The following is a 27,635-nucleotide window of genomic DNA, read 5'->3' as shown; positions in this document are numbered from 1 at the left end:
AGCCGGAGCCCACACACGGGCGGATTGTCCGGCATAGTCTGGTCCGCCGGATAGTCTGATTGCGTGTACGCGGCATAAAGAGCATGCAGAGAGTGAACAGAACAACTCTATCAACTTGATGAGCTTTGTCTCATTTATCTATTGTAAGTAGATACATGCTTTTTTTTTTTTTTACAAATAAATGGTTATTGGGATAATGCGCTAGGCTGGTGCACCTCTCTTTCTTGTGAATTTTAAACTACCTCCCTCCCTTTATACAATGAAATTACTTTTACTAAAAAGCGAAAAAAAAATCAATAAAAATTACAGAAAAAAAATACAGAGAGTAAAAATTGTGGTGGCCCATACCATGTTGGTGTAAAATTTCCAATTTTCTTTGCTCAAAGAACCCCTGGCAACCTCAGAACGGACCCTGGTTGAGAAAATGTGTGTTTCTTGTGAAATAGTTAATATTATTTCCATTTTAGAAGCCACTCAAGGCCAAATTCAAAGTATGTGTGAGTACAATTTGTTCATTATGGTAATATATGGAAATAATGGTATTGTATTTTTTCCAAAACTGTTTTTACTTGATTTGTACACTTCAAGATTTCTACTTCAAAATAAAAATAGCTGGATCGCCTAAATATCTTGACATATGCTTTATATTGGCTTAGTACAGATCACTGTAAAAAAAAGATACATTCTTCCTCAATATACTGCATTGTTTTCTGCTCTTGTAGGTAAACGCCGTAGTTTGTATGATGAAAATCTGATCTGATATGATTACGCACCACAACCCTTTTCCTCTATGTTATCTGATTTTCATGTACGTCATCTCTCTTCACTGTGTTCTGTTGTACACCAAACCATAGAGTGAACAGATTTGTGTCCACAATAGCACGGGCCCACTTTTAAAAAACAGTTAACTACTTTGCCTATTTAACAAGAGCCTTCAGATTCAGCAGGGAAAAGACCTCACCAAAATGCAAGCACCATTTAGATACTGTAAATTTGGTAATGCCTCGACTAATCACAAAAGGCCTTTTAGCCATATTTTATTGTACTTCATTTTACCTGAGGTCTGCATAGAAATTAGAAAAAAATGGTTCACCCAAAACTAGTATTTTAGTTATAGGTGGCGGCTGATTCAAATTGTGACTCCTAATGCAGTATGTATAGAGTGGTCCAAAAGCCTTGCCATAATTCCTAACTATGTGCTTTGTCTACCTGGATGTTTTCAGCGTTCTTTCCCCTGTCCACTGTTCCGGCACCTTTTATTGAATTGTTATATTAAATTTATATGTAATTTAAATGGACATTAAAAAAAAATGTATAAAACTGTAGTGCTAAAAAATGACCAGTACTCATACCGCAATAAGCTCATATGGGAAAGGAAGTGATGACATATATGTGTGTAAAAACCATAGTTGCATTTATTTATACTGTATATAAAGGTAAAATAGTCTATAAAAAAGAGTCCATGCAAAAAGTTCCAAACAGGGACTAGTTTATTAGTGAGTGGTCAGGACTGTATATACAAAATAAGAGAAGGAAAGTCTTCAGTCAAAAAGTGCACGCCTCATCTTCAGATAACTTACAGCGTTCGTTGATGGCCTTTGAGAAACTCTGTGTCAAGACAGGTCCTCTCCCACATACCCTCTCTGAGATGTACTCCCTGCTGATAGCCCCGCCTGATGACTACAGAAATGGGAAATGATCCTAAATAGAACTTTTTCTTCAGTCCAACGTAAGTGAATTTTTAGCTTTGCATTAAAATCATCCATCTGTACGAGGATTTAAGAAAACAACTTTAAAATCCTCACTAGGTGGTATCGTACACCGACTGTACTCCACAAATACTACCCCACTGTGTCAGAAGTCACATGACCTGTCACGCAATGCATCGGGAGGAGCCAGTGACATCACTGCCGGTGATTCATTATACCAGACGTGTGGTGAGGAGGAGAGCTGCTTGCACTACTGATAGTTCAATCTGCGTTTTTTTATCAAACAAAATGTGAGTGAATATTCTGTATCAAGTAGGAATAATTGAATATGCAGCAATCTTGCCCAATGATGTCTTTTTATCTTTGTTTAGAGCAAATTTTATTTGGAAGAACCAGTCAATTTTGGAGAAAACACAGTTAAATATTTGAATTACCATCAAAACGGGAAACTATACAAGCTGATCCCAGTGAGGATCCCTGCTCTGAAAAACAATAGCTAACCTAGGGGTTTTTCATTTTTTGAAGGTGAACAGGAACTTTACACAGAGGTGGTGGTGACTTTTTTCTTCACATTTTTAATAAATTTTGTGTACACATCTTTTTTCACCTCTACCTACCAAGGAAGGAGTAACACTAATTTTGTTTACTTTTATATGCTTACGGCCAGTTGTACCTAAGTGTTTTCAGTATTTTGCACTGTGCATTATTATCATCAAGTTGGGTTTAAGCGCACTATTATTTTTATATATCACAGGAAATGGATCTTAAAGTGGTTCTAACCCCATTACAACCACTTTAACCTACCTGGCGGTGATCCCGAGTCTGGCTCGGGCTGGGATTTCAGTACCATAAGCGGTAACCCCGAGCCAGACTCGGGATCGCATCGCTGGATACAGGAAGAAGTTACTTACCTTGTCCCCTGGATCCAGCGATGTCCTCCGCGCCGTGTGATCGAGCTGTCCTCCGCTCGATTCACACAGTGCCCGAGTGCCGCCGACCTCCGTTCCCTGCGATGTTCCGATGCACGGGAGCGGAGATCGGTGCCAAATTCAAAAAAGTAAAAACACACAAAACACACACAGCACTGTAATCTTACAGATTACAGTACTGTATAAAAAAATTACACACCCTCTTTGTCCCTAGTGGTCTGTGCAGTGCCCTGCATGCATTTTTATATTATAAATACTGTTTTTTCTGCCTGGAATTTGGAGATTGCCCATAGCAACCAAAAAGTGTCCCTTTATGTCAAAAGTGAGTTTAGACCAACTAGAAAACAGCGATAATGAATTATAATCACTTGCAGAATTGAGCGATAGCGATTTGCGGGGAGATTCGTCATCAAACACTAAATCTAATGACAGCGACAATTCTGCAAATGAGCAAATTTCTGTGTTTTTGAATTTGATTACATTATTGAATAATTTTTATTATTATTTATTATCATTATTTATTATATTATAAACTTTATCATACCCGGGATGTCTGCTATACTCTGGTTTGAACAGATTTAAGAGAGTTATTCCTAAGAATTGCAGGCCTACAATATAAAACGCCAAATTTCCATGCAAAATAATTGTACCGCTTTCAGCACCTAAAATCAGAACTAATCATACCACCAGGGAGGTTAAGGCATACCTGTAGGTGCAAGAAATATCTCCCAAACCTAAAAGGTTTAGGAGATATTTGCAGAAATAGCGGCACCGATGTCTACGGCGCATGTGCCATTTCTAACGGTTATCATGCCGTTAGTGGTGGCACCAGCACGCATGTGCAGAAGTAACGTCATTGCGGCTCCGGCCAGTCACAGCTTTGGAGCCGCGATAACCGGATGTCACTCCAGGATAGATGGTGGCATCAGAGGAGGGGAACAGGGACCGCTTCGGGGGCTTCGATCTCAGGTAAGTAATTCATAATGAGCTAGTATGCTATGCATACTAGCTCATTATGCCTTTGTCTTGCAGGGGTTTTATTTATTTATTTTATTTCTGAGGATTTACTTCCTCTTTAAGAGACAATCTAACTTGCACAGGTAATGGAAGAATAAAAAATGAGTGTAGGATGGTGGTCATAAAAATTACCTTTTTTTTTCAATTAAAATGTTATTTTACTGACCACTGTCCTGTGCTCTGTGTTCTTCTATTTAAATGGACATGGCTGATGAAAAGCAATTTGGGCTCCAATACCTAATATCTCTAGTGGTATAAGAAATTGCCAGCATCTAACAAAAACAGTTTTTCTGGTTAGACATTTCCTTTGCATTCACAAATTACTTTAGCTTGGGCTTTTACCAGTTATTTTTGTCACTCTTGCAAACCAGAAATGAGTACTGAATTCACACATATGTCATGCCTAAGAATAATTCACGGAAATTATTTTCACTGAAATTACAACTTTTTTGTCAATTTCCTTTCTTGTGGGAGGGTTAGTGTACTAGGGACCAACTAAGGCATTCATGCTATTTATTTTACTGAACACCACTGTATGTAAAGCACCAGAAGGGAGGCTGGGGTAGCTGTGGCATAGGGGTAATACTAGCAGTAGCTTTTGGACATGAAAAATAATGCAAAACCAATGTTAATCTTCTTCTTTAAGTAAATCAGCATTAATTAAAGCGGAGGTCCACCCTAAAGTGGACCTTCCGCTCATTGGAACCCTCCCCCACTGCACCCACTTCCGGCATAGATTCTGCAGAAGGTATGCCCCTTTCCGTAGAATCTACGTCCCTTTCCGAAGGTCCCCCGCTGCCTGCTGGGAAACACACGGATCCCAGAGACAGCGAGGACCATCCTTATTGGGCAGCGCGACTCGCGCATGCGCAGTAGGGAACCGGGAAATGAAGCCGAAAGGCTCCACTCCCTGATTCCCATACCCAAGATGGCGGCGGCAGCACCTGAGAGACGATCGAGGGATCGGCTTCGGGTGCCGACATCGCGGGCGCGCTGGGCGGGTAAGTGTTATTATTTTAAAAGTCAGCAGCTGCAGTATTTGTAGCTGCTGGCATATGGATTTTCTTAAATATTTTTTAAGTGATAAATTATTATTGTTTAAGGGGAACTTAGAAAACATAATGAGATCCTCATAAAAATAAAATTTTTGTTTAAAGATTTAAAAAAACTAATTACAACGAATACGAAAGAAATTATAGCAGATATAACGAATGCATTCAACATGATTTGGTAATTCTTTAAAGATCTAATGAAACAAAAGGTCAGCTCAAAGTAAATCTTACAGTCCAATCAGCTGATTAATTTTGTGCTGGAGGTTGGATTACTGGCAAAGTGCATTCCTGAGAACTGAGTTAAAAGAGTGTTGTATTGTATTTGAACCGAGGAGAAGAGATATTGTTATTGTGTGTGTTAAAAAATTCAATAAACAAACGACTTTCCAAACTACAAATATATATACATACATAAATATCGAATTTCAACAAATGCGAATGAATTTATAGCGCATATAACGAATGAATTCGACATGATTTGAGATTCAGTATAAGGAATATCGACACTCTACGAATAATAACGAATTATCCGAAAACGTATTAACGTAAAATAATGAATATAACAGAACGAAATTATGTATTTTACGAATGACAACGAGCCAAAACTAAACAAAATTTTCTGTTGTGCACAAGTCTAATATGCACTAATCATCCATGTCTTAAATTCAGTGCCCGTCTCAATTTATCAATTTGTCTGGGAAACAATTTTCATTGTGTTCATTAAATTGTATATGGCTATTGCTGCTGCTACTGGCGCTGCTGCTTTTACGCTGCAACAGTTGGGAGGAAGAAAGTGTGGCGGATCAATCATGCAAAGCAGAGAAGGGATTTATCCTGGGAAACCAGAAAAAAACACATCTCTCGGTCATTTGGCAGACCTGAATTTATGCAAAGATAACCGCCATCTCCAAAACATCCCAATCCACGGAGAACCTTAAACCTGACATATGGATTTTCTTAAATATTTTTTTAAGTGATAAATTATTATTGTTTAAGGGGAACTTAGAAAACATAATGAGATCCTCATAAAAATATCATTTTTGTTTAAAGATTGAAAAAAGTAAAAGTAAACATACGTTGGGCCTGTTTTTGAATGGCTTGGGTAATGCTACTCTTTTCATGTATGCCTCAGGTCTCATGTCTATGGAAGGACTCTTCCAGTAAATGTTGGTGGAAACAAATTGGGCAGGTTATACATTTTTCCTTGATCACTGTTTATTTTCCTGGTAGAGGCTGTGCCTCCAGTATCTGCGGATGTCTATCATCTCTTTTCTGCATTTGGCTCTGCAGGACATTTCTACCAATGGACCCCTTGCTTGATCCTGGTGCATGATAGCAGTTGATTCATACATGAATGTTTTACCACAGGTTTAGGTCTGTCCGCCTAATACTCATTAAAGTAACCCTTCAATGGGCACTCAATCACATCACCCTACCACTACCAGCTAATTGCTCTGTTAAGACAGAAGGGTTGCCTAGCAAACCTCACCAATGTCTCACTCCATTGATACACATTTAGTTTTATGTGTTTCAAGTCACAAGAACTCTGTGAGTAGAACCTTTGTGCCATTAAAAGAAAGGAGGGTACATGGATTATAATTGAGCACCCAAAGGGATCAGAACAGCACATCATCTATACATCTTGTATTACAGATTTATTATAAACCTGCTACTTTTAGGTATTTATGTATTTATGTTCCCCAAATAACGAACATTGCATACTTACCTGCTCTGTGCAAAAGCTTTGCACAGAACAGCCCTGATCCTCTTCTTTTTGGGTCCCCGGCCAGCGGCCCTAACCTCCTCCCCCCTACCAAGTGCCTCCAATAGCAAGCCTCTTAAGCTACCATACCACGCTCCTGTTAACGGACATTGTCCATTCACACAGATTGTGGCTTGGCCCCACCCAGGCCTGTACTGGCCATCGGGACTACCGGGAGTTTCCCGGTGGGCCGATTGGCTCAGTGGGCCGGTTGTCAGACAGTGTGTTATGTGTTTGAATCACTACACTCTCCCTGGACTCTCCCTGTCTGTCCTGTGTTACAATAAGGCTGGCGGCGGCAGCTCCGCTCCTGCACCCGGCACACAAGCACCACCCCCTCGTGATGCTGGCATAAATTGTACCGGAATGAAATTGACAATCTGGGAACAGGGACGGACTGAGCTGCCATAGCGCTGGCTCTATCTCCGCCTCCACCTCCTCCTGATCACTGGTTGCTATAGCCGCCTTGCGTCTGGCAACCAGTGACGTCACAGCCCAGCGTTGAATGCGGAGGAGGATTTTACATCCTCCTCCTCCGCGCTAGTGCTGCTGGGAGTCACTGCTGGTTCTTTTACCTCCGCAATTGGCTCCAGTGACTGGCTTGCAGCTTGTGTGGGGTGTTTCTGTTCCCACACACTGCGATTACAGTGTGTACTGCACGGCTTCTCTCCCTTCCTCCCCCCCTCACACTAACACATGGACTGAAGTCCCCTCCCCCTTTTCCTCGGCTCGCAGACAGGAGAAGGAGGGGGAGGAGAACGGACACAACAGGACGGGATGTGCTGATCTGAGGTTTGTGCTTGACACTTGCAGGAGAAGAAGACACAGAGACGGGGGGCAAGTTGTCAAAAAAGAATACTTGCAGCGATTTTGGGGGATAAGAGCATGCTGTATGTGCTAGGAGGCACTTTAGCAGAGGAGAGAAATTGTGCTGGGGGGGGGGGGGGGGGGTCAGATTTTTTTATTCAACCCCCCCCCCCCCCCTTCCTGCACAATTTCTCTCCCCTCCCAAAGTGTGCCCTCCTAGCACATACAGCATGCTCTTATACCCCCAAATCACTGCAAGTATTCTTTCACAACTTGCCCCCTTCCCCATCTTCAAAGACAAACTGGCTGCTATCACGGGGATAATTATACTGTCTGGTATCCTTGGAACTTTGACAGACTATCAGGAGGTGCACTCCTCTTCCTCCTCTCTCCACTAACTACCCCCCTGCCATACACTCCGCACTCCTCTCCTGTACATGTTACCCCCCTGCCATACACTCCGCACTCCTCCACTGTACATGTTACCCCCCTGCCATACACTCCGCACTCCTCCACTGTACATGTTACCCCCCTGCCATACACTCCGCACTCCTCTCCTGTACATGTTACCCCCCTGCCATACACTCCGCACTCCTCCACTGTACATGTTACCCCCCTGCCATACACTCCGCACTCCTCCACTGTACATGTTACCCCCCTGCCATACACTCCGCACTCCTCCACTGTACATGTTACCCCCCTGCCATACACTCCGCACTCCTCCACTGTACATGTTACCCCCCTGCCATACACTCCGCACTCCTCCACTGTACATGTTACCCCCCTGCCATACACTCCGCACTCCTCCACTGTACATGTTACCCCCCTGCCATACACTCCGCACTCCTCCACTGTACATGTTACCCCCCTGCCATACACTCCGCACTCCTCCACTGTACATGTTACCCCCCTGCCATACACTCTGCACTCCTCTCCTGTACATGTTACCCCCCTGCCATACACTCCGCACTCCTCCACTGTACATGTTACCCCCCTGCCATACACTCCGCACTCCTCTCCTGTACATGTTACCCCCCTGCCATACACTCCTCACTCCTCCACTGTACATGTTACCCCCCTGCCATACACTCCGCACTCCTCCACTGTACATGTTACCCCCCTGCCATACACTCCGCACTCCTCCACTGTACATGTTACCCCCCTGCCATACACTCCGCACTCCTCCACTGTACATGTTACCCCCCTGCCATACACTCCGCACTCCTCCACTGTACATGTTACCCCCCTGCCATACACTCCGCACTCCTCCACTGTACATGTTACCCCCCTGCCATACACTCCGCACTCCTCCACTGTACATGTTACCCCCCTGCCATACACTCTGCACTCCTCTCCTGTACATGTTACCCCCCTGCCATACACTCCGCACTCCTCCACTGTACATGTTACCCCCCTGCCATACACTCCGCACTCCTCCACTGTACATGTTACCCCCCTGCTATACACTCCGCACTCCTCTCCTGTACATATTACCCCCCTGCCATACACTCCGCACTCCTCCACTGTACATGTTACCCCCCTGCCATACACTCCGCACTCCTCTCCTGTACATGTTACCCCCTGCCATACACTCCGCACTCCTCCACTGTACATGTTACCCCCCTGCCATACACTCCGCACTCCTCCACTGTACATGTTACCCCCCTGCCATACACTCCGCACTCCTCCACTGTACATGTTACCCCCCTGCCATACACTCCGCACTCCTCCACTGTACATGTTACCCCCCTGCCATACACTCCGCACTCCTCCACTGTACATGTTACCCCCCTGCCATACACTCCGCACTCCTCCACTGTACATGTTACCCCCCTGCCATACACTCCGCACTCCTCCACTGTACATGTTACCCCCCTGCCATACACTCCGCACTCCTCCACTGTACATGTTACCCCCCTGCCATACACTCCGCACTCCTCCACTGTACATGTTACCCCCCTGCCATACACTCTGCACTCCTCTCCTGTACATGTTACCCCCCTGCCATACACTCCGCACTCCTCCACTGTACATGTTACCCCCCTGCCATACACTCCGCACTCCTCTCCTGTACATGTTACCCCCCTGCCATACACTCCTCACTCCTCCACTGTACATGTTACCCCCCTGCCATACACTCCGCACTCCTCCACTGTACATGTTACCCCCCTGCCATACACTCCGCACTCCTCCACTGTACATGTTACCCCCCTGCCATACACTCCGCACTCCTCCACTGTACATGTTACCCCCCTGCCATACACTCCGCACTCCTCCACTGTACATGTTACCCCCCTGCCATACACTCCGCACTCCTCCACTGTACATGTTACCCCCCTGCCATACACTCCGCACTCCTCCACTGTACATGTTACCCCCCTGCCATACACTCTGCACTCCTCTCCTGTACATGTTACCCCCCTGCCATACACTCCGCACTCCTCCACTGTACATGTTACCCCCCTGCCATACACTCCGCACTCCTCCACTGTACATGTTACCCCCCTGCTATACACTCCGCACTCCTCTCCTGTACATATTACCCCCCTGCCATACACTCCGCACTCCTCCACTGTACATGTTACCCCCCTGCCATACACTCCGCACTCCTCTCCTGTACATGTTACCCCCCTGCCATACACTCCGCACTCCTCCACTGTACATGTTACCCCCCTGCCATACACTCCGCACTCCTCTCCTGTACATGTTACCCACCTGCCATACACTCCGCACTCCTCCACTGTACATGTTACCCCCCTGCCATACACTCCGCACTCCTCCACTGTACATGTTACCCCCCTGCCATACACTCCGCACTCCTCTCCTGTACATATTACCCCCCTGCCATACACTCCTCTCTTGTACATATCACCCCCCGCCATACACTCCGCACTCCTCTCCTGTACATATTACCCCCCTGCCATACACTCCTCTCTTGTACATATCACCCCCCGCCATACACTCCGCACTCCTCTCCTGTACATATTACTCACCACCATACACTCCGCATTCCCTATTTATTAAACGTCAATTTGTCCCACTTTTTTTTTTAAGGTTATTAACCGATTAATCAAAACAATAATCACCCCCTTTAAGCCAATATTTAGTGCAATTTAAGACATGTGTTGTTGTTCTTAAAGCCTAGGGCCCGCTTTTGATCTTGCACACAGGTTTGCTGATTTCATATGCCCCTGCCCCAAAAATTGGCTAAAAAATCATCTTTTTTGGGGGGGGGGGTGTCCCTGAATGACCAGTGGCATTAAATAATAATCAGTTACCGTGACCAGTGGCATTAATATTAATTTAATGCCACTGGTCAATTATTAATTTAATGTCACTGGCTACAGTAACTGATCATCAATTACCGTGAGCAGTGGCATTAAATTATTGATCAGTTACCGTGGCGAGTGACATTAAATTAATAATTGACCAGTGACATTAAATTAATAATTGACCAGTGGCATTAAATTAATATTAATGTCACTGGTCACGGTAACTGATTATTATTTAATGCCACTGGTCAATTATTAATTTAATGGCACTGGCCACGGTAACTGATGAATAATTTAATGGCTCTGGCCACGGTAACTGATGAATAATTTAATGGCTCTGGCCACGGTAACTGATGAATAATTTAATGGCACTGGCCACAATAACTGAGGAATAATTTAATGCCACTGGTCACGGTAACTGATGAATAATTTAATGGCACTGGCCATGGTAACGGATGTATAATTTAATGGCACTGGCCACGGTAATTGATGAATAATTTAATGGCTCTGGCCCCGGTAACTGATGAATAATTTAATGGCTCTGGCCACAGTAACTGATGAATAATTTAATGGCACTGGCCATGGTAACTGATGAATAATTTAATGGCACTGGCCACGGTAACTGATGAATAATTTAATGGCACTGGCCACGGTAACTGATGAATAATTTAATGGCTCTGGCCACGGTAACTGATGAATAATTTAATGGCACTGGCCACAATAACTGAGGAATAATTTAATGCCACTGGTCACGGTAACTGATGAATAATTTAATGGCACTGGCCATGGTAACGGATGTATAATTTAATGGCACTGGCCACGGTAATTGATGAATAATTTAATGGCTCTGGCCCCGGTAACTGATGAATAATTTAATGGCTCTGGCCACAGTAACTGATGAATAATTTAATGGCACTGGCCATGGTAACTGATGTATAATTTAATGGCACTGGCCACGGTAACTGATGAATAATTTAATGGCACTGGCAACGGTAACTGATGAATAATTTAATGGCACTGGCCACGGTAACTAATGTATAATTTAATGGCTCTGGCCACGGTAACTGATGAATAATTTAATGGCTCTGGCCACGGTAACTGATTAATAATTTAATGGCTCTGGCCACGGTAACTGATGAATAATTTAATGGCACTGGTCACGGTAACTGATGAATAATTTAATGGCTCTGGCCACGGTAACTGATGAATAATTTAATGGCACTGGCCACGGTAACTGATGAATAATTTAATGGCACTGGCAATGGTAACTGATGAATAATTTAATGGCACTGGCCACGGTAACTAATGTATAATTTAATGGCTCTGGTCACAGTAACTGATGAATAATTTTATCTTATTTTTTTGCGCAATTGTGTATAGTTTACATACTGTTTTTGTGCGTGTTTGCAAAATTAAAGTGGGCCGGTCTGAATGAAGTCCAGGGCCAATTTTCTGTCCCAGTCCAGCCCTGGCCCCACCCCCCGCTCACTCCTCGTTGTCTCACTGGCAGTGATTGAGCCTATGAGGAGAGAGAGACCTGGGAGAACTTCTGCTCACATGCACATCGCTGGTTTCGAGATGGTGCTCAGGTAAGTACAGGGGGGGCTGAGGGGGAAGCTGCACCCAGAAGGTTTTTAAGCATAAAATTGGATGTAAACCCACTCAAATCCTTTCTAAACTACTGCCATAGTCGTTATCTATAGGAATATACATGCCTCCTGCAAGTATCCTTACCTGTCAAATGCCTCCCCTCTGTTTGTTATGAGACCCGAAAAACTGCATATTCTGTGGGGAGGTCTGTTGTTCAGAGCTTGGTGGGTGGAATCATGATGTCAGTGGACTCCCCACCCACTTCTACACTCCCCTTGGCCAGGCATCGATATTTCTTACACTGAACTTCTGCTGGTCTCCTGGATTAGTTGTTATTTATATATTTTATATACTAAGTAGGAATCTGTCTGTAGTATCTGTCTCCTCCCCAGTCAGTCCCATTCCTTCAAAGTTAGAACACCCCAAGGGAGCACACACTTAACCCCTTGATCGCCCCTAGTGTTAACCCCTTCCCTGCCAGTGACATGTATACAGTAATCAGCGGCTATTTTTAGCTCTGATCGCTGTATAAATGTCAATGGTCGCAAAAAAAAGTGTCAAAAGTGTCCGATCTGTCCGCCGCAATGTCATAGTCCTGATAAAAATTGCTGATTGCCACTATTACTAGTAAAAAATAAATAAATAAAAATGCCATAAATCGATCCCTTAGTTTGTAGACGCTATAACTTTTGCGCAAACCACTCATTATACGCTTACTGTGTTTTTTTAACAAAAATATGTAAATTAATTTTTTTTTTTTTTTTTATTTGGGATATTTACTATAGCAGAACGTAAAAAATATTGTGTTTTTTTCAAAATTGTCAGTTTTCTTTTGTTTTATAGCACAAAAAATATCTCCAAAACAAAGATCTATTTGTGAGGGAAAAAAGGACATAAATTTTGTTTGAGTACAATGTCGCACAACTGCGCAATTGTCAGTTAAAGCGACGCAGTGCCGTATCGTAAAAAATGGCCTGGTCAGGAAGGGGTTAAATTCTTCCGGGGCTGAAGTGGTTTAATTTAAGGCATGCCATAAATTATAACTGCCATGGTGGCTTTGCCCACTCAACTGAACTGTCAAGCCATAAAATGGCTGGTATCATAACTAATCACACATTCAGCACCATGTCAACTGCAGATAGGAGGGTTTACTGTAGTTCTGCTTTAATGCAAAGAAGATTTAAAAGTGCCTCAGTCCTCACCCTTCCCCTGCTAACCGCTCTGTTAAACATAATTCTTAAATGGCACAATAAATGATAATATTATACTAGGGTCTCTTCTAATAAGGTTTAACTTTTTAACTACTTGCCACTCGGGTCACAGCAGATTTACTGTGACCGAGCGGCAGTTGCAGGCTCAGCAATGTAAATAAACACTGCCAGCTTGCTTCCCTGAGGCATTTCCCGACCAGCAGCTGCACATACACATGCTGTTTATGATTGGCGGTGTGCAGTGCCGGCTAACTAGCGGGTTCAATCCAAACATGCCAAGCCCATTCTTAAGCCTCCTACACATGGTACGATTGTTGGCCAACTGAGCGTCTGATTTTTGTCAAAAGGGCGTGTGCCAGGATCTTGTCTTACATACTAACGGTACACAATTGTCATGCAACAAACACAAATGTATTAATGTACTACGAGGAATTTGAGCTCTTGAGCGCCACCCTTTGGGCCCCTTCTGCTAATTTTGTGTTTGGTGAGCATTGATTCCAAGCATGCGTGTTTGTACTTTTGACTTTTGTGTGACGGATTTGTGTACTGACCAAACGAAAATCTGACAGGCCGCTGGCAAACGAAAATTTACTAGCCTGCCATCCAACATTTGTTGGCCGAAAGTTGGGCAGCAATTGTCAAACGGAGCATACTAATGGTCAGAATTTAGGACAATAGTGTGTCAACAGACAATCCCCTGCCAACAAACGCATCGTGTGTATGAGGCTTAAGTCAGCAGGTGTCAGACAGTAATTTATGATTGGCTTTGTCCAATCAAAGCACAGAGTCTTGTGTTTACAAAACAGGTAGAAAAAACAGCCAGATCTCTAAGGCTGGGTTCACACTAGTTCAGTGCGAATTCTACCTCTGGTTTCTTTGCAAAGAGAAAAAGCAGCTGTTCAGCGTTTCCTCTCCATTGTAGCTGCAGATCAGCTGACCTGGGAGGGGGGGGGGGAGGTGTAGTGAGCAGGGGCAGACAATTTGCATGCAGAACGGAATACATCTGTGAATCAGATGTGTGCCCATAGAAGATTATGTGCCTGCAATTCACACCACAATGCCTAGAAAATGCACACTTTTTGGGACAATGCGGAGTGCTAATGCAACACACATATGTGAACCAGATTCATTCAAACTAATAGATTTTAAAATGTTCTGCAAATTGGATGAGGTGTAATCCACATCGGTGTGAACCCAGCCTTAGTAAAAGCAGCAGGTTTCACACATTACACTCATTAGGCACACAGTTGACCACTTGAATGCCCCTTGACGTTAATCCCTTCCCAGCAAGTGTCATTGGTACAGTGACAGTGTACAATATTATAGCTATCGCTGTATTAGTGTCATTATTGATGTCAGTGTCAGTTAGTGTACCTCCCAGGTAGGAGCAAATATGCTATTCACTTTTGCAAGGGAATTACTAGTACCTTACTTAGAACATGTGGTGAATTTTCACTTTGCAAAGAATACCGTATTTTTGCTTGCAGTTGATTGGATGATGGAAGCTCTGGGGCAATATCCTTTGCAGAATGCAACTTCTCTTACAAAGTAAACAGCCTATTTGCATTTAGTAAATCAACCCGTTTGCATGTAGGACCAGCTTTAGAAAGGTGCAGTCAGCAAACAATAATTCATTACCAGGCTGTACAAAAAAAAGGTCCCTGAAACTACCTACAATTAGGCTGCTTATATACTGCTCAGTTGAATAATTAAAAAAAAAATGTTAAAATGCATATGCATTTTTGCTGCTTTTTTTTGTGTTTTTGACACAATTTTGGGATTTAGTCCAATCGTGCACCTGTGAAACTTGGGCATGTGACTAAAAGGTGCTGGTTTGTTTTTGATGGGGTTTTTTTTTGCTGTGTTTTCTATAGAATTCAATGAGAGATGCGTTTTTGTGTGCTTTTGAAAAATGCACCAAAGATGCATCAAGCAGGACTTTTAAAAACGCACTGTGCACACATCACACCGGGGTTCCTTAGGATTTAAAAGGATACATTGTTCATGCATTTTTCTTCTGCTTTTTTACCACAAAAATGCATCAAAAACCGATCAGTGTGAAAGGGATTTGTTGCCTATTTGCAAAATAAGGTTTCTACAGAAGTTATGAAACATTACATCAATGATCAGTTTAAAAACCTGTACTCAGGATTGCATCTTTAGGGCAGAAATGAAAGAAAATCTCCCCAATGGAACATGCTGCAGCATGAGCCAAAGTTTATGTTTATTAAAATAAATCTAAAAATATAAATAAAAAAGCTCAAAGATTTTTTTAAAAGACCCCCGTCCCAACGCATCTACACATATGAAGACAAACATATGTGTCTAAGGATGAGCTCAGGCGTGTTCGAATGCTCCATGTGCAGAGCCTGACAGGAAGTTATTGCAGCTCTGCGCTAATCACAGGCAGTGAGACATTGCCCCGATGCGTGGCTGCAGAGATCGGGAAATGTATGTGAGTGTGAGTGTGCATGTATGTATGTGAATGTGCATGTATGTGCATGTGTTTGTCAGTGGCGGTGTGTCAATAAGGGTGCACGGGTGCCGCCCCCCTCTCCAGCCACCTCACAGGACTCACAGTGGCAGCATTCAGTGGCACAGTTGCAGCATTTCATGGCACACTGGCAGCATTTGATGTGTACACCAGCAGCATTTGATGGTCACACTGGCAGCATGGCACAGTGGCAGCATTTGATAGGCACAGTGGCGGCATTTGATGGGCAATTAATGGGCACAGTGGCGGCATTTGATGGTGCAATTGTTGTTTTCATATGCATGCACCCATGACACATACACATCCTTATATGTGTCATGGGTGCATGCATATGAAAACAGCAATTGCACCATATTAGGTATCGCTGCGCATGCCACAGTGAAAGCAATCAATCATTGTTATTGCTAAAGAGATGAGTTGTAAAAGTATAGACTTTGGACAATTTTGGGTACCGTAGTTTTATGGGTAGGCCTAAATTTAAGACTTACCTAATAATAAAAAAAAGATTATCATTCCTCAACACCAGGAATGATGGTAGGCTATCGGCGCTCAACCACTGAGGAGAAATGTGAATGATGAAGTTAAAAAATAATGCATAAAATGAAAAAATACAATGGGGGGGGGGGGGGGTGGCCTTAATGAGCGGGTAGCCCTTTAACCTGATCAAAAGGAACTGACAACCTAGGGGTACTGCTGAAAAAAATGAAGGCGGAACTCCATCTGTAAAACAAAGAGAGGGGAAGCGAGGGAGGCATCACGACCACTCTGGTGTAGTAAGTTCCAAGAGAGTGGCGGAATTATAGGGGTTGCTGAGATTGCCATGGCAACAAGGCCCCCTGTACTTTTGATAGGAGGAATAGCAGGGGAGGCTGAGACGAGTTCCCTGATCGTCAGCCGAACTGTAATCGGCACTGTGCATGGAGCTTTTCACATTAACCTAAAGTGAAAGCACAGTGTGTGCTGTGCTCTTTGTTTCCCCCCTACAGTGCAGTATCCGGCAGGAGGAGCTAAGGTAAAGGTCTGCCTTTTTTATAAGACTATCTATCTACAGTATGTGTGTGTGTGTGTTTATATATATATGTATGTATGTGTGTGTGTGTGCATTTATGTATGCATATGTATGTATGTGAGTGTGCACCGCCCCCTCTCTCCAGCCATCCCTCGGCAAGCAGGCGGAGGGGGGGGGCTCACAGTGACAGCATTCAATGGCACAGTTGCAGCATTTGATGGCACACTGGCAGCATTTGATGGGCACAGCGCCTAGAGGCGATTCAGTTCGCATTGTGCGCTATACAAGTATTTCATTCATTCATTCATTCACACTGGCAGCATTTGATGGGCACACTGGCAGCAAGGCACAGTGGCGGCATTTGATGGGCACAGTAGCGGCATTTGATGGGCACAGTGGCAGCATTTCAAGGGCACAGTGGCAGCATTTGATGGCACAGTGGTGGCATTTGATGGCACAGCAGCACAGTTTGATGGCTACAGTGGCAGCATTTGATGGGCACAGTGGCAGCGCTTGAAGGGCACAGTGGCTGCAATTGATGGTTTTTTTTCCAAATTTTTCAGCTTGCTTGCACACCCCTAAAAATTTTGAGCACCAGCTGCCACTGGTTTATATGTACGTGCATATAGCATATATATATATATATAGTATATACACATTATATATATATATATATATATATATATATATATATATATATATATATATATATATATATATATACATATATACACACACACACATATATATATATAGTCGTCTAAAGGGATTAAGAAAATATATATGATATCTCCAGCTGGAAATTAAAAGGGAAAAAAAAACTTTATAAACCAAACCAGATAATTATTATATTATATATGATGTTCTCTTTATATTCCTTTATGATCCGCCAATCTTCCAGAGAGAAGGAAGGAAAGTTTTTATGCATATAAACAGAGAAATGTAATTATCCAGAATTGGTTTCTTATTAAAGCGGAGGTCCACCCTAAAGTGGACCTTCCGCTCATTGGAACCCTCCCCCCCCTCCGGCGCCACAATTGGCACCTTTCAGGGGGGTGCAGGTACCTGTACAGTACAGGTATCTGCACCCACTTCCGGCATAGATTCTGCAGAAGGTATGCCCCTTTCCGCAGAATCTACCCCCCTTTCCGAAGGTCCCCAGCTGCCTGCTGAGAAACACAGAGACAGCGGGGACCACCCTTATTGCGCAGCGCGACTCGCGCATGCGCAGTAGGGAAATGAAGCCGAAAGGCTCCACTTCCTGATTCCCATACCCAAGATGGCGGTGGCAGCACCCGAGAGACGATCGAGAGATCGGCTTCGGGTGCCGACATCGCGGGCGCGCTGGCGGGTAAGTGTCATTATTTTAAAAGTCAGCAGCTGCAGTATATGTAGCTGCTGGCTTTTTTTTTTTTTAAACGGCGGACTCCCGGTGGACTCCTGCTTTAATCACATAAAGCTGAGTGAATGAAAGCAGGCACTGGGTGGTTTAAATTAATCATCGGGATCTCTGGTGTTTGTATATACAAATAGTAAGGACAAAAAACACTGCTATCATCCTAGTAACTGTGTGCTCGGTTACTCACTTGATGTTGATCTCGCAGATTGTTCTCCCAATCCAAGCTGGGTTTTAAATTGTCCGTCTGTGTCAAAACAGCCTTGGGTCTCCGATCAGATGTTTATCAGTTCAAGAAATGGAGTTGAAACTTTCTACAGATCACCGCCCGATCTCAGTGCTTTTATATGATGTTTAAATGATCATATATGTATTTCTTCAGAGTCATCATATATTGCTCATTTCGGATTGATCATATATTGTCCAATGTACTCTCTCAAAATAATAGAATGGTCTTGACTGGGGGGAGGTGAATTACAGACAACCGGGGTGTCTGTCCCAACCTAACAGCTTACATGTTTCATTCCTTGAGTGTCGGAACTTCGTCAGAGCTTGGCAAAGAGCCAAGATCAACATCCAGTGAGTAACCGAGAAAAATTCCCTTCCTGTGTATTGCCTAGGCCCTAGAGGATATACCTGCAAGTTGTGGGAACCTTGGCACACGGTTACTAGGATGATAGCAGTGTTTTTTGTCCTTACTATTGGTATATACAGCAGAGATCCCGATGATTCATTTAAACCACCCAGTGCCTGCTTTCATTCACTCAGCTTTATGTGATTAATAAGAAACAAATTCTGGATAATTATATTTCTCTGTTTATATACATAAAAACTTTCCTTCCTTCTCTCTGGAAGATTGGCGGATCATAAAGGAATATAAAGAGAACATAATATATAATATAATATAATAATTATCTGGTTTGGTGTATAAAAAAGGTTTTTTTCCTTTTAATTTCCAGATGGAGATATCATATATATTTTTTTTAAATAATCCCTTTTGACGACTGACTGACAGGTTCATCGTATATTTATGATTGGTCCTTGTGCCATTTCGGAAGGGAATGGCGAATATAGATTCCCATGGTGTGGAATTGCACTGTTGCCTTTGGAAATTGTCCAAACTAGCTCTCATCATAGGTAGGTTGGGGTTTGTATAGGTGTAAGATAGGGGGTGTTATATGTTAGGAGAGGGTGGGAATCATCCACTGCATCAACATACCCCTACCCTCTTGAGGGGGGGGGGGGTATTTTCAAAAAAATGTTTGTAGAGGTATGGTTTGATTTTATGTTTTTTTGTATTTTTTGCTATTTATAGCGAATAAATGTTTGTAGTTTAACTCTTTAGGGTGCGTGTTAGTGTCATATTCTTTTTCGTTTTTTTCTCTTTTGGATAATACTGTAATGTTACTTTTACTGCTAACCATCATTTGCTTAGCAGGTACACCATTCAGCTGCAGCATAGGTTTATTTATTCTGACAGCAACAGCGTTTGCCCCCACGATACGTAAAGCTGTGACTCCAGCGCTGTAGGAGGTGATTTCACCACCACAGTTAAAAAAAAGAGTATATATGCCGAAGCATGGGGCAGGGGTGGAGGACTGATTTGCTCCTAACATTAGGGGCAGCCCCATGCTTCGGCATATATTTTTTAGGCACAGATTGCATTAAAAAATCAAGTTGTTTTATTGAGTTAATGTTTTGTCGTTGTTTGCCATTGTTTGCTTTTCAGGTACACCATTCAGCTGCAGCACTGACTTGTTTATCTTGACAGCAACCGCGTTTTCTCTCATGATACTTAAATCAGCAACTCCAGCCCTGTAGGAGGTGATTTCACCACCACAGTTAAAAATAAAAATGGTGCATGTATGCCCATCATTAGAAGTAGGTGGATGAAGGGGGTGATATTCTAATACTGGGCATACCCATCGATCAATCTCCCTTTTTTTTGTTCAGCCCACAGGCTGCATGAAAAAAAGAACATTACAATAAATGTGTCACAGATCAGCTGCGGAGCTGATCTGTGTCTTACCTTTACTGCTGTGGGTCGGCTGGCACCTGTTGTTCCACTAGCTTGTGTTCAGCTCTGCTGCACTCTGCAGCTATGGGTGTCACCAGCTCCACTTGTTGCTTAATTATATCATTCCTTCCTGCTACTTCCTGTCCAGCCCCCCATGTGCTTCTCTATTTAAATTTCTCCCAGATCATCTTCTGGTTGCTTGAGCAATGCTTGTTTCTGGGCCCCTTCGTGTAACCTGCTTTAACCTGACCTCTCGTGAATTGATCTCTTGTATACCGACTCGGCTTGTCCTGATTACATTGTCTGCAGCCCCTCCTGACCTTGGCTCGCTATCTGGCCCTCCTTTGCTTAATCCATCCATCCATCCTTGTCTGACTGTCTTCTGGTACTCCCCTAGTGAGCAGGGTGAACCTGGGGGTCATAACCTGGGGTCAGCACACAGCTAAGCCCAAACCCTTGTAAACGGGGTGCCTGGCAGAATTCCGGCTGGCCCTTAGACTCCACTCCCTGGGGGATCCCGTGCACCTGCTCACCTGCGGGCTCACTGTAGTAGTACCGTGACAACATGCCCAACAAGGACCAGCAACGTACTGGTATGTTGCTGGACTTTGAGTGGTTATACCAGAATGACGCCTGCAGGTTTCGGTATCATCTTGGTATCATTCTTTTCAGCCATTGGTCGGCTTTCATGTAAAAGCATTCCTAGTAGCTAATTAGCCTTTAGACTGCATTTACAAGCAGTGGGAGGGAACACCCTCCCATCATCTTCCACGGTTTTCTTGGGCTCTCCTGTCCCAACAGGTAACCCAAGAATGAAGTCAGTGGTTCTGCCAGCTGTCCATAGAGCTGATCGGAGTCCAGAACAGCTCCAATCATCTCTATGGCCTAAGAAACCGGAAGCTACGAGCATTTCATGACTTAGGTTTCACTGGATATAAACATTGGGAAATTGGCAAAGCATTTTCTCATATCGATCTTGGTGTGGGCAAATGCTTTTAGGGGAGCGGAGATAACTAGAGAGACCCCAATTAAAAAAAAAAAAAAAGTACCTGTCACTACCTATTGCTATCATAGGGGATATTTACATTCCCTGAGATAACAATAAAAATGAAAACAGTTTAAAAATAAATAAAGAAGCAAAATAAATAATAAAAAAAAGCACCCCTGCCCCACCGTGCTCACACACAAAGGCGAACGCAAGCGTCGGTCTGGTGTCATATGTAAACCATTAATGTGAGATATCACCACGAATATCAGGTTGAGGGCAGTAATTTTTGTAGTGGACTTCCTCTGCAAATTTAAAGTGGTAACCTGTAAATGCTTTTAAAGGCTTTTAAAAATGTATGTAGTTTTTCACCACTGTACGTTTGTGCGCAATTTTAAAGCATGTCGTGTTTGGTATCCATGTACTCATGGATACCAAGATCATATTTTTTATTTATTCAAACATTATTCAAACATTATTGCTCAAACATTTGGGCAATATAGTATGTTTTAGTGCATTCAAATTTAAAAAAAGTTTTTTCCCCCCAAAAAATTGCGTTTGAAAAATCTCTGCGCAAATATTGTGTGAAAAAAAAATGCAACACGGACCATTTTAATCTGTAGGGCCTTTGCTTTAATGCGGAGACTAACATGGTGGTCATGACCGCGGAGAAAAGCCGCGGTCACGAATACACCCGCTGGCTCAAGACTCCTCAACACCCCCAGCTCTTTTAAAATAATTTGAAAAAATGTTACACAAAGCTTTGAAACAGACTTCTGAACATGAACTGCTAATAGTCTGACTAAAGAAATAAGAGAAACTGGGCAATCATACAGCACCCTTATGCCGTGTACACACAGTCTGAGAATCCGTCGGAATGCGTCTTATCGGACCGTGTCGTCAAATAATCCGACTGTGTGTGGTATGCATCGGACTGATTCCGTCCGAATCTCCATCGGACCCAATTTTCCAACATGTTGGAAATATTTCCCGACCAACTGGGCCGGTCGGACGTAATCCGATCATGTGTAGAGAATTTTGATCGGACCAAGTGCCACGCATGCTCAGATCAAATTCCTACATCAAAGCTATTGGCTACTAGCCTGAATGTAGTGCCATCGTAACGAAATTACGTCATCACGTTCTGAAAGATCGGATTTTTCGACAACTTAGTCCGACCGTGTGTATGCAACAGTTTCGGACACAGTCCGTCAGACTAAATCTGACGGACAAAATCCGACGGATTTGGTTGGCAGAATCTCCGACCGTGTGTACAGGGGCTTAGAGTTTAAAGTAGAAGAAAAAACATGGCAAAAGATTTTATGACTGAAATTGATAACTTAAAAGAAGAGAATCTAACGCTCCAGACACTCCAATTTGCGTATCAGAGGAATCCCTGAAGATATTACAGACATTTATGCTACAGTAATTGCATTATTTCAAGAACTTGCGTATGCATTTTCTTTGCTGCACGAGCTTGCGGGGACGGGGGAGGGGGGCACTTTAAAAAAAAAAAATTCTTATTTATTTTATTTATTTTAAAATTAATAAATTGTTTTAGAAAAAAAAAATTGATCACTTTTATTGCTGTCACAAGGAATGTAAACATCCCTTGTGACAGTAATAGGTGGTGACAGGTACTCTTTATGGAGGGATCGGGGGTCTAAAAGACCTCCTTTACACTTCAGAGTATTCAGATCGCTGTTTTCGGTGATTCTGAATACTGTATATATTTTTAAATTCGGCGCCATTGGCAGCCGAGTAAACCGGAAGTGACGTCATGACGTTGCTTCCGTGTTTACAATTAGGAGACTGGAATGAAGCCGTTTACGGCTTTATTCCAGTCCCTCCCTAGCCGCCAGAAGCAGTGGATTGTGCATCGGTGCTCCCGATTGAACGGGAGCCCCAGTAAGAGTGGCGGGGGGGACTTTTAGCCGCATCGGTTGTTATGGCTGGAAAGCCAATCGCCGTTCTAAAAATCAGTACCAGGATGATTCCTGCAGGTGTGGGCATTATCCTGGTATAACCCCCGGAAGCCGAGTATGCACATCTGCATACGGTCGGCGGCAAGGGGTTAAAGACCCCAAAGGGCCTTAGGGCCTTACTTAATTCTCACAGGACTCATTATGGACTCAGTAGTTACTACAGTGTCTTATTACGCACCAAATAAACAACCCACACCTTTCCTCACACACCTGATGATGCAGGTATGTATTACCACACATAAGACTGGAACAATTATCATGTGTGGTGATTCCAATCAGGTACTACACCCATTTCTGGATAAATCACCATATCGCCTAACCCAAACTCCAAATAAAATATATTTTTCTCAGCTTCTTTCTAAACACAATTTAGTTGAAACTTGGAGAGAAAATAATCCAATTAAAAGGGGTTTCACATACTACTCACACCCTACCCAAACATTTACACGCATCAATCATATTGTCTTAACTACAGGGATGTTACCAGAAATACTTAATTCTGATATAATCCCCATTACTTGGTCTGATCACAATGCAGTCCTAACCACAATAGCTTCTACTATACCTAGAGCTCAAGACCCCACTTGGTACCTCCCCAATACATTGCTCAATCACCCATTACATCTCTTAACCATTGAACGAGCCCATAAAGAATATTTAACACATAATAATAGCCCTGACATCTCCCCACTGACACTTTGGGAAGTGCACAAACCAGTAATGAATGGAATATTTCAAAAACAATCCGTCACATTCAAATGTGAACATAGAAATCTTGCTCGCAAGCTAGAATCTAAATGTAACACTTTCTTTGCATCATTTCAAGATACTCCCACCCAAACTTATAAAATCCGATTAGAAAAAGCTCACATGGAGTATGATTTATTCCTCACAGAATCAGCTGAAAAATCTCTAAAAAAACAGACCTAAACATACCTTCTATATGAAGTCCAATACAACAGGCACCCTATTGGCTAAAGCTCTAAAATCATTCAATAAACCAACCATTTACAGTGACTGCACTTCCAAGTGCACTTGCAGTGCACTTGTAGTGCAAAGTGGATTTGCCTTTCGTAAATAACCCCCATTGTGTGCTTACAGGAAACACACTTCACAATAAGAATTAAATGATCAAATAATACCTACACATGTAATCCAGTCAAAATTGTACATCAGGCATGTCCAAAGTCCGGCCCGCGGGCCAATTGCGGCCCGCGGCCCGGTTTTGAACGGCCCGCCTGGTTATTTGGACATACATATCTTTTGTGGCCCCCGAGGATCTCCCAGCGCCGGGGCCACAAAAGATATATATCAGCCGTCACTAAATGGCGGCCCGCGGTCCGAGTCCGGACAGAGCAGCGCTTCTGCCCGGACCGCCATGCCGCCAGTGTAGCAAGCGACAGCAATCACTGGTTTGCTGGGACCGCGGGTTTCCCCAGCAACCAGTGACGCTGCGCGCATGCGCCCGCCCCCTGCTCCTGGCCGCGTCTCTCGGAGCTGAAGAGACATGGGCAGTAGGGGTGTGACGTCACGTGCGCGCCCCGCCCCCCTGCTGCCCGCGGTTCCCGGGTCCTGGATCTCATCGAGAGGCAGCTTCAGTTGTGCCCACACTCCTGCAGTTAAGGTATGTGGGCACATTAGTTATCTATTAGTGATCAGTGTTGTGCACACTGTTGGGCATATTTTAAGGGGCTTTTTTTGTAAAGGGCACGCTGATGGGAAAATTTTATGTTAAAGGGCACTCTGATGGGCACATTTTATTTTAAGGGGCACGCTGATGGATATATTTTTTATGTGCACACTGATGGGCATGTTTTGTTAAGGTGCCCCTTAACAAAATATGCCCATTGATGTGCACATTAAAAATATACCCATCAGCGTGTCCCTTAAAATAAAATGTGCCCATCAGAGTGCCCTTTAACATAAAATTTTCCCATCAACGTGCCCCTTAACATAAAATAAGGGTCACGCTGATGGGCACCTTTTATGTTAAGGGGTAATCCGATGGACAAATTTTATTTTACGGGGCACGCTGATGGGTATATTTTTAATATGCACATCGATGGGCATATTTTGTTAAGGGGCACGCTGATGGGTACAACAAAATGTGCCCTACAAAATATGCCCATCGATGTGCACATTAAAAATATACTCATCAGCATGCCCCTTAAAATAAAAATTGTCCATCAGAATGCCTCCTAACATAATAGGGGCCCATCAGTGTGACCCTTATTTCATGTTAAGGGGCACGCTGATGGGCAGATTTTATTTTAAGAGCAACACTGATAGGTACATTTTATATTAAAAGGGGCACTTTGATGGGCAAATTTTAAGTTAAGGGGCATGTTTTGTTGTGTCCATCAGAGTGCCCCTTAATATAAAATGTGCCCATCAGCATGACACTTATTTTATGTTAAGGGGCACTGTGATGGGGACACCTGATGTAAAGGGGCACTGTGATGGGGACACCTGATGTAAAGGGGCACTGTGATGGGGACACCTGATGTAAAGGGGCACTGTGATGGGGACACCAGATTTAAAGGGGCACTGTGATGGGGACACCTGATTTAAAGGGGCACTGTGATGGGGACACCTGATTTAAAGGGGCACTGTGATGGGGACACCTGATGTAAAGGGGCACTGTGATGGGGACACCTGATGTAAAGGGGCACTGTGATGGGGACACCTGATTTAAAGAAGCACTGTGATGGGGACACCTGATGTAAAGGGGCACTGTGATGGGGACACCTGATTTAAAGGGGCACTGTGATGGGGACACCTGATGTAAAGGGGCACTGTGATGGGGACACCTGATGTAAAGGGGCACTGATGGGGACACCTGATTTAAAGAAGCACTGCGATGGGGACACCTGATGTAAAGGGGCACTGTGATGGGGACACCTGATGTAAAGGGGCACTGTGATGGGGACACCTGATGTAAAGGGGCACTGTGATGGGGACACCTGATGTAAAGGGGCACTGTGATGGGGACACCAGATTTAACTTGATCTGGGATCACCAGATGTAACTTGACAATAAATATTGTTGAAATGCTAAGGAAATTGTACATTTCTCATGTTTTTGATAGATATACAGTTACTACAATATTTCTGAGTCGTAGCACAGACTTGAGATTCGGACCTCGGCCCAAAGAAAATTTTGGCGACCGGACCTCCTTTAATTTTAATTCATTACCCCTGATATATATGCTTCGGAAGGTACAGGGAGGACAGGACCGAGCGCCGTACACAGGAGAATTTCCTGTTTACGGGCGGCCTCTGTAATAGGAAGTCCTTCTCCTGCACTGCCATTGGACGACTTTTCTGTCCATCAAAGGAGGCGGGACTTTCTATTAAAGAAGCCGCCGTGTAAACAGGAGATTCTCCTTTGGCGCTCGTCAGTGCATTCCTGGCAATGGTGCTGTGTTCCTGGCAATGGTGCTGCGTTCCTGGCAATGGTGCTGCGTTCCTGGCAATGGTGAGTCATTCCTGGCAATGGTGAGTCATTCCTGGCAATGGTGCTGCATTCCTGGCAATGGTGAGGCATTTGGGGAGGCATTCCTGGCAATGGTGAGGCATTTGGGGAGGCATTCCTGGCAATGGTGCTGCATCCCAGGCAATGGTGCTGCGTTCCTGGCAATGGTGCTGCGTTCCTGGCAATGGTGCTGCGTTCCTGGCAATGGTGAGTCATTCCTGGCAATGGTGAGTCATTCCTGGCAATGGTGCTGTGTTCCTGGCAATGGTGCTGCGTTCCTGGCAATGGTGCTGCGTTCCTGGCAATAGTGAGTCATTCCTGGCAATGGTGAGTCATTCCTGGCAATGGTGAGTCATTCCTGGCAATGGTGCTGCATTCCTGGCAATGGTGAGGCATTTGGGGAGGCATTCCTGGCAATGGTGCTGCATCCCAGGCAATGGTGCTGCGTCCCTGGCAATGGTGCTGCGTCCCTGGCAATGGTGCTGCGTCCCTGGCAATGGTGCTGTGTCCCTGGCAATGGTGAGTCATTCCTGGCAATGGTGAGGCATTTGGGGAGGCATTCCTGGCAATGGTGCTGCGTCCCTGGCAATGGTGCTGCGTCCCTGGCAATGGTGCTGCGTCCCTGGCAATGGTGCTGCGTTCCTGGCAATGGTGCTGTGTCCCTGGCAATGGTGCTGTGTCCCTGGCAATGGTGCTGCATTCCTGGCAATGGTGGGGGAATTCCTGGCTATGGTGGGGGAATTCCTGGCTATGGTGGGGGCATTCCTGGCTATGGTGGGGGCATTCCTTGCTATGGGGGGCATTCCTGGCTATGGGGGGGCATTCCTGGCTATGGGGGGGGCATTCCTGGCTATGGTGGGGGCATTCCTGGCTATGGTGGGGGCATTCCTTGCTATGGGGGGGGCATTCCTGGCTATGGGGGGGCA

The 27,635-nt window shown here is 44.1% G+C and overlaps 1 protein-coding gene and 1 long non-coding RNA gene across 4 annotated transcripts in view; both read right to left on the bottom strand.

Moving 5' to 3' along the window:
• LOC143924221 (uncharacterized) overlaps positions 1-27,635 on the bottom strand; it is a 292,570-nt gene that overhangs the window by 126,132 nt on the left and 138,803 nt on the right. The gene's annotated exons all lie outside the window — the stretch shown is intronic.
• The window catches only part of ITGB2 (integrin subunit beta 2), a 172,700-nt gene that overhangs the window by 126,132 nt on the left and 18,933 nt on the right, over positions 1-27,635 (bottom strand). Inside the window, exon 1 of one of the 3 annotated variants that reach the window (XM_077448409.1) lies at positions 18,439-18,731. The exons of the other annotated variants lie outside the window; for them this stretch is intronic. The gene's annotated coding sequence lies outside the window, so the exon portion shown is untranslated. Of the gene's footprint in view, positions 1-18,438; positions 18,732-27,635 lie in introns of those variants that run through there. 3 annotated transcript variants of the gene reach the window in all.

The sequence above is a fragment of the Lithobates pipiens genome, unplaced genomic scaffold (genome assembly GCF_037356315.1).
Source record: "Lithobates pipiens isolate NorthernLeopardFrog02 unplaced genomic scaffold, aLitPip1_a1.2 Scaffold_22, whole genome shotgun sequence".
In the NCBI taxonomy this organism is placed as follows: domain Eukaryota; kingdom Metazoa; phylum Chordata; class Amphibia; order Anura; family Ranidae; genus Lithobates; species Lithobates pipiens.
This window is presented reverse-complemented; position numbering and strand designations above follow the sequence as displayed.